The sequence below is a fragment of the Palaemon carinicauda genome, chromosome 32, assembly GCF_036898095.1.
Source record: "Palaemon carinicauda isolate YSFRI2023 chromosome 32, ASM3689809v2, whole genome shotgun sequence".
NCBI lineage: Eukaryota > Metazoa > Arthropoda > Malacostraca > Decapoda > Palaemonidae > Palaemon > Palaemon carinicauda.
In genome coordinates, this window is record NC_090756.1 from 13,135,001 (window position 1) to 13,142,500 (window position 7,500).

Below are 7,500 nucleotides of genomic sequence, written 5' to 3' on the forward strand. Positions count from 1 at the left end.
TGATAATTTTAATAATAATAATAATAGTAATAATAATAGTTTTATAGTAATAATAATAATAATAATAATAATGATATATATATGATATTTCTGTTTTGATGTTACTGATTTTTAAAATGTTTTATTGATATTTTTTTTCTCATGTTTATTTATTTCCTTATTTCCTTTCCGCGCTGGGCTGTTTTTCCTTATTGGAGCCCTTGGGGTTATAGCATCTAGCTTTTCCAACTAGAGTTGTAGCTTAGCTAATAATAATAATAATAATGATAATGATAATAATAATAATAATAATAATTCATTTCATCTATTTTATTTTTATAGTTTATATGTGATATTTCTGTTTTGATGTTGTTACTGTTTTTTTAAAATGTATTATTGTTAATTTTTTCTCGTGTCGTTTATTTATTTCCTTATTTCCTTTCCTCACTGGGCTATTTTTCCTTATTGGAGCCCTTGGGCTTATAGCATCTTGCTTTTCCAACTAGGGTTGCAGCTTAGCTAATAATAATAATAATAATGATAATAATAATAATAATAATAATTCATTTCATCTATTTTATTTTTTATAGTTTATATGTGACATTTCTGTTTTGATGTTGTTACTGTTTTTTAAAATGTTTTATTTTTAATTTTTTTCTCATGTCGTTTATTTATTTCCTTATTTCCTCTCCTCACTGGGCTATTTTCCTTGTTGGACCTCCTGGGTTTATAGCATCTTGCTTTCCCAACTAGGGTTGTAGTTTATCTAGTAATAATAATAATAATGATAATAATAATAATAATGATAATAATACTGTGATTCCATCCAAAATGGAATTGAATATATTTTCACATCTACTGGTCCTCTTAGGTCTTGTATTTCGGATAATCACTGTTTTGGAAAACATATCAAGAAAAATCCAATTTTTCTTATATGTTCAAAATATGTTAACCTTACAACTCTTAGGGAACGGATTTAATGCAAATTGTGATAAGGTTAGGCCTATATCAGAAATCATATCAAAAGCCTATTTCTGGTAGAGTGAACTCCCTAATAACTGGACAGGAGTAGCATAAATAATACAAGAGAGAGAGAGAGAGAGAGAGAGAGAGAGAGAGAGAGAGAGAGAGAGAGAGAGAGAGACTCCCAGCTATGATTTGTTGATGAAAGACAGGAAGTTAAAAGTTGTCATAAGGGAAAATTGGATGTCAGAATAGGAATAGAAATATGATGGGAAGTAGGATGTGAAATTGGGCAAAGGACCCCCGAGAGAAACGAAAAGGAATTTTTTTACGGGATCACAATTGTAGGAAGGAATTTTAGGAAACTACGAAAATTGTTGGTTATAAAGAAAAACTCGTTTTCTTTAACTGTATCATCAGTCGCTTCCGCTTCATCATCGGTCTTTTTATTTTCTTTTATTTCAAATTTCTCTTTCAAACTTTTCCCATAATGAAAAAGGCGCCTCTGGAAAAAAAGGGGTCGGAAAAGGTTGTTTAATCTTTGTGAAAAAAGTACCTGTGGAAGACAGATGATAAGAAGAAAGTTCCTCTGGACACAGAAAATCAAAGGTTTTGTTTTCCCATTGAACACAGAAGGTCAGAGAAGGCTCTAAGGTTCTGTTTTGTCCTTATGAAAAAAGTTCCTCTGGAAACAGACTCAGACAGGGCTCTGTTTTGCCACTTGGAAGAAAATTTCTCTGGAAACAGAGTATCAGAGAAGGTTCTGTTTTGCCATTGGGAAGAAAGTTCCTCTGGAAATAGACTTAGACAGGGCTCTGTTTTGCCACTTGGAAGAAAGTTCCTCTGGAAACAGAGTATCAGAGAAGGTTCTGTTTTGCCATTAGGAAGAAAGTTCCTCTGGAAACAGAGTATCAGAGAAGGTTCTGTTTTGTCACTATGAAGAAAGTTCCTCTGGAAACAGACTCAGACAGGGCTCTGTTTTGCCATTGGGAAGAAAGTTCCTCTGGAAACAGCAGACTCAGACAGAGCTCTGTTTTGCCATTGGGAAGAAAGGTCCTCTGGAAACAGACTCAGACAGGGCTCTGTTTTGCCATTGGGAAGAAAGTTCCTCTGGAAACAGACTCAGACAGGGCTCTGTTTTGCCATTGGGAAGAAAGGTCCTCTGGAAACAGACTCAGACAGGGCTCTGTTTTGCCATTGGGAAGAAAGTTCCTCTGAAAACAGACTCAGACAGGGCTCTGTTGTGCCATTAGAAAGAAAGTTCCTCTGGAAACAGACTCAGATAGGGGTCTGTTTTGCCATTGGGAAGAAAGTTCCTCTGGAAACAGACTCAGACAGGGCTTTATTTTGCCATTGGGAAGAAAGTTCCTCTGGAAACAGACTCAGACAGGGCTCTATTTTGCCATTGAGAAGAAAGTTCCTCTGAAAACAGAGTATCAGAGAAGGTTCTGTTTTGCCATTGGGAAGAAAGTTCCTCTGGAAACAGAGTATCAGAGAAAGTTCTGTTTTACCATTGGGAAGAAAGTTCCTCTGAAAACAAACTCAGACAGGGCTCTGTTTTGCCTTTGGGAAGAAAGTTCCTCTGAAAACAGAGTATCAGAGAAGGTTCTGTTTTGCCATTGGGAAGAAAGTTCCTCTGGAAACAGAGTATCAGAGAAGGTTCTGTTTTGCCATTGGGAAGAAAGTTCCTCTGGAAACAGACTCAGACAGGGCTCTATTTTGCCATTGAAAAGAAAGTTCCTCTGAATACAGAGTATCAGAGAAGGTTCTGTTTTGCCATTGGGAAGAAAGTTCCTCTGGAAACAGAGTATCAGAGAAGGTTCTGTTCTGCCATTGGGAAGAAAGTTCCTCTGGAAACAGAGTATCAGAGAAGGTTCTGTTTTGCCATTGGGAAGAAAGTTCCTCTGGAAACAGACTCAGACAGGGGTCTGTTTTGCCATTGGGAAGAAAGTTCCTTTGGAAACAGAGTATCAGAGAAGGTTCTGTTTTGCCATTGGGAAGAAAGTTCCTCTGGAAACAGACTCAGACAGGGCTCTGTTTTGCCATTGGGAAGAAAGTTCCTCTTGAAACAGACTCAGACAGGGCTCAATTTTGCCATTGAGAAGAAAGTTCCTCTGAAAACAGAGTATCAGAGAAGGTTCTGTTTTGCCATTGGGAAGAAAGTTCCTCTGAAAACAGAGTATCAGAGAAGGTTCTGTTTTGCCATTGGGAAGAAAGTTCCTCTGAAAACAGAGTATCAGAGAAGGTTCTGTTCTGCCATTGGGAAGAAAGTTCCTCTGAAAACAGAGTATCAGAGAAGGTTCTGTTTTGCCATTGGGAAGAAAGTTCCTCTGAAAACAGAGTATCAGAGAAGGTTCTGTTTTGCCATTGGGAAGAAAGTTCCTCTGAAAACAGAGTATCAGAGAAGGTTCTGTTCTGCCATTGAGAAGAAAGTTCCTCTGAAAACAGAGTATCAGAGAAGGTTCTGTTTTGCCATTGGGAAGAAAGTTCCTCTGAAAACAGAGTATCAGAGAAGGTTCTGTTTTGCCATTGGGAAGAAAGTTCCTCTGAAAACAGAGTATCAGAGAAGGTTCTGTTTTGCCATTGGGAAGAAAGTTCCTCTGGAAACAGACTCAGACAGGGCTCTGTTTTGCCATTGGGAAGAAAGTTCCTCTGAAAACAGAGTATCAGAGAAGGTTCTGTTTTGCCATTGGGAAGAAAGTTCCTCTGGAAACAGAGTATCAGAGAAGGTTCTGTTTTGCCATTGGGAAGAAAGTTCCTCTGGAAACAGACTCAGACAGGGCTCTATTTTGCCATTGAGAAGAAAGTTCCTCTGAATACAGAGTATCAGAGAAGGTTCTGTTTTGCCATTGGGAAGAAAGTTCCTCTGGAAACAGAGTATCAGAGAAGGTTCTGTTTTGCCATTGGGAAGAAAGTTCCTCTAGAAACATACTCAGACAGGGCTCTGCTTTGCCATTGGGAAGAAAGTTCCTCTGGAAACAGACTCAGACAGGGCTCTGTTTTGCCATTGGGAAGAAAGTTCTTCTGGAAACAGACTCAGACAGGGCTCTGCTTTGCCATTGGGAAGAAAGTTCCTCTGAAAACAGAGTATCAGAGAAGGTTCTGTTTTGCCATTGGGAAGAAAGTTCCTCTGGAAACAGACTCAGACAGGGCTCTGTTTTGCCATTGGGAAGAAAGTTCCTCTGAAAACAGAGTATCAGAGAAGGTTCTGTTTTGCCATTGGGAAGAAAGTTCCTCTGGAAACAGACTCAGACAGGGCTCTGTTTTGCCATTGGGAAGAAAGTTCCTCTGAAAACAGAGTATCAGAGAAGGTTCTGTTTTGCCATTGGGAAGAAAGTTCCTCTGGAAACAGAGTATCAGAGAAGGTTCTGTTTTGCCATTGGGAAGAAAATTCCTCTGGAAACAGACTCAGACAGGGCTCTGTTTTGCCATTGGGAAGAAAGTTCCTCTGAAAACAGAGTATCAGAGAAGGTTCTGTTTTGCCATTGGGAAGAAAGTTCCTCTGGAAACAGAGTATCAGAGAAGGTTCTGTTTTGCCATTGGGAAGAAAGTTCCTCTGGAAACAGAGTATCAGAGAAGGTTCTGTTTTGCCATTGGGAAGAAAGTTCCTCTGGAAACAGAGTATCAGAGAAGGTTCTGTTTTGCCATTGGGAAGAAAGTTCCTCTGGAAACATACTCAGACAGGGCTCTATTTTGCCATTGAGAAGAAAGTTCCTCTGAATACAGAGTATCAGAGAAGGTTCTGTTTTGCCATTGGGAAGAAAGTTCCTCTGGAAACAGAGTATCAGAGAAGGTTCTGTTTTGCCATTGGGAAGAAAGTTCCTCTGGAAACAGACTCAGACAGGGCTCTATTTTGCCATTGAGAAGAAAGTTCCTCTGAATACAGAGTATCAGAGAAGGTTCTGTTTTGCCATTGGGAAGAAAGTTCCTCTGGAAACAGAGTATCAGAGAAGGTTCTGTTTTGCCATTGGGAAGAAAGTTCCTCTGGAAACAGAGTATCAGAGAAGGTTCTGTTTTGCCATTGGGAAGAAAGTTCCTCTGGAAACAGACTCAGACAGGGCTCTATTTTGCCATTGAGAAGAAAGTTCCTCTGAATACAGAGTATCAGAGAAGGTTCTGTTTTGCCATTGGGAAGAAAGTTCCTCTGGAAACAGAGTATCAGAGAAGGTTCTGTTTTGCCATTGGGAAGAAAGTTCCTCTGGAAACATACTCAGACAGGGCTCTATTTTGCCATTGGGAAGAAAGTTCCTCTGGAAACATACTCAGACAGGGCTCTGCTTTGCCATTGGGAAGAAAATTCCTCTGGAAACAGACTCAGAGAGGGCTCTGTTTTGCCATTGGGAAGAAAGTTCCTCTAGACACAGAAGGTCAAAGAAGGTTCTATATTGTCCTTAGGAAGAAATTGTCTCAGGAGACAGGGTCAGAGAAGGTTTGGTTTTGTTTTCGGGGAAGAAAGAACCTCTGGAAAGGGAGAAAGTTGCTTGTGAAGACAGGCGAGCGAACAGAGGTTCTCTGGTGTTGGCAAAGAGAACAGAAGGAAGTACTAAGAGAACTAAGAGAAGAGATGCAATTTACACGCTTTCTTGAAGAAGCAGTTGTTAATGGAGGCTGGCCATTAAAGATTTAAAGGTTCAAAGGTCGCTCCTGAATAGCTGAGACAAAGGATAGTGACATTGCCCTATCAAGCAGGACAATGCCCCAGAGACTGACCCTATACACATATGATCAACACCCAAGCCCCCTCTCCACCCAAGCCAAGACCAAGGAGGGCCAGCAATGGTTGCTGATGACGCAGCAGATAGACCTATATGCTCCCTCCAATACCCGATCCTTAGCTCATAAGTATTGTGAGGTTGTAGCAACCAAAGGAACTAACGAGTCTGACGATCACTTATTATGGACGTTACCGCATAGGCCTTGGGTTTTCTTCGGTAGTAAACTATCATTCAATACACAATTCTTAAAAGTCTTGCTTCTTTTGTTCCTGAACGTTAGGTGTGAACGTCATCCAACTGTATCAAGAATAAAAGAGTTCGAATACGTGATTTTTCTTTTATATATGTATCTATTCATATTTTTCGTATTTTGTTGAAGGTATTTGATTTTATGAAGTATTTTATCATTGCAGTCGTTTTGATTGTCTGTCTTATTGACAAGACAGATTTTGTATTCAAAACGATAAAGCTAATTAGCTCCTCTCTCTCTCTCTCTCTCTCTCTCTCTCTCTCTCTCCTCTCTCTCTCTCTCTCTCTCTCTCTCTCTCTCTCTCTCTCTCTCTCTTTGCAGTCACTTTGGCTGTCTGTGATTAAAAAATCATAATTATATTCAAGATGAAAAAGCTAATTAGTCTCTCTCTCCTCTCTCTCTCTCTCTCTCTCTCTCTCTCTCTCTCTCTCTCTCTCTCTCTCTCTCTCTCTCTCTCTCTCTCTCTCTCTCTCTTTGCAGTCACTTTGGCTGTCTGTGATTAAAAAAACATAATATTTATATTCAAGATGAAAAAGCTAATTAGTCTCTCTCTCTCTCTCTCCTCTCTCTCTCTCTCTCTCCTCTCTCTCTCTCTCTCTCTCTCTCTCTCTCTCTCTCTCTCTTTGCAATCACTTTGGCTGTCTGTGATTAAAAACACATAATTATATTCAAGATGAAAAAGCTAATTAGTCTCTCTCTCTCTCTCTCTCTCTCCTTCTCTCTCTCTCTCTCTCTCTCTCTCTCTCTCTTAAAATATGTATATATGTAAATAAGATAAAAATATGTATTCAAGACAAACTTAATCAAGGCTATGTAAATCACAACGATTTACAAAGGCTTCAATTTAACTAGTATTCTACCTTATCACTTACATTGTTAATTCATTATATAATATTGGAAATATCGTTTATTGAAACAATTAAAGCTTTTAGTACATAAATCTAGAAGCGCTGTTTTTCCGTTAGAGATGCGTAACCTCAAACGCTTAAATCCTTAACAGCTATTCGCTGTTTTACGGAGTTTCTCACAAAGGTAAAACAACCATTTTCCCTCTCTTTTGTGATGGCAAAGCAATAGAAAATGACGTCGTCTCGTCATCTAAGATAGCGGAATCCCATTCAGTCATCGAACAAAATCATCGTTTAAAACTTGACACCAGAATCGGAAATGTCGGAACCACATTTCGATGACCAAAGGCGCCAACACTGCACTTTAATCTAAGGCTTTTTGCTCTCATCCTTAATTGAAGGGTCGTTTCCCTATACGTTCTATCAATGGCTTACAGCAATTCCTGTGTAGAAGGTTTGATGGTCATCGGTTAATGGAGTATATTTTTATTATGGTTATAAAAAACAAATTGAAATTCCAAATTGTGTCGAGTATTGGGATATATGAAGTGGTTTTATATATATATATATATATATATATATATATATATATATATATATATATATATATATATATCAAACCTCTTTCTCTTGAGAAATCAGTGTATAAATGACATAGCCTTGATTAAGCTTGCCTTGAATAAAAATGTTCATCTTATTTACATAAATAAATATTTCAAGAGAGAGAGAGAGAGAGAGAGAGAGA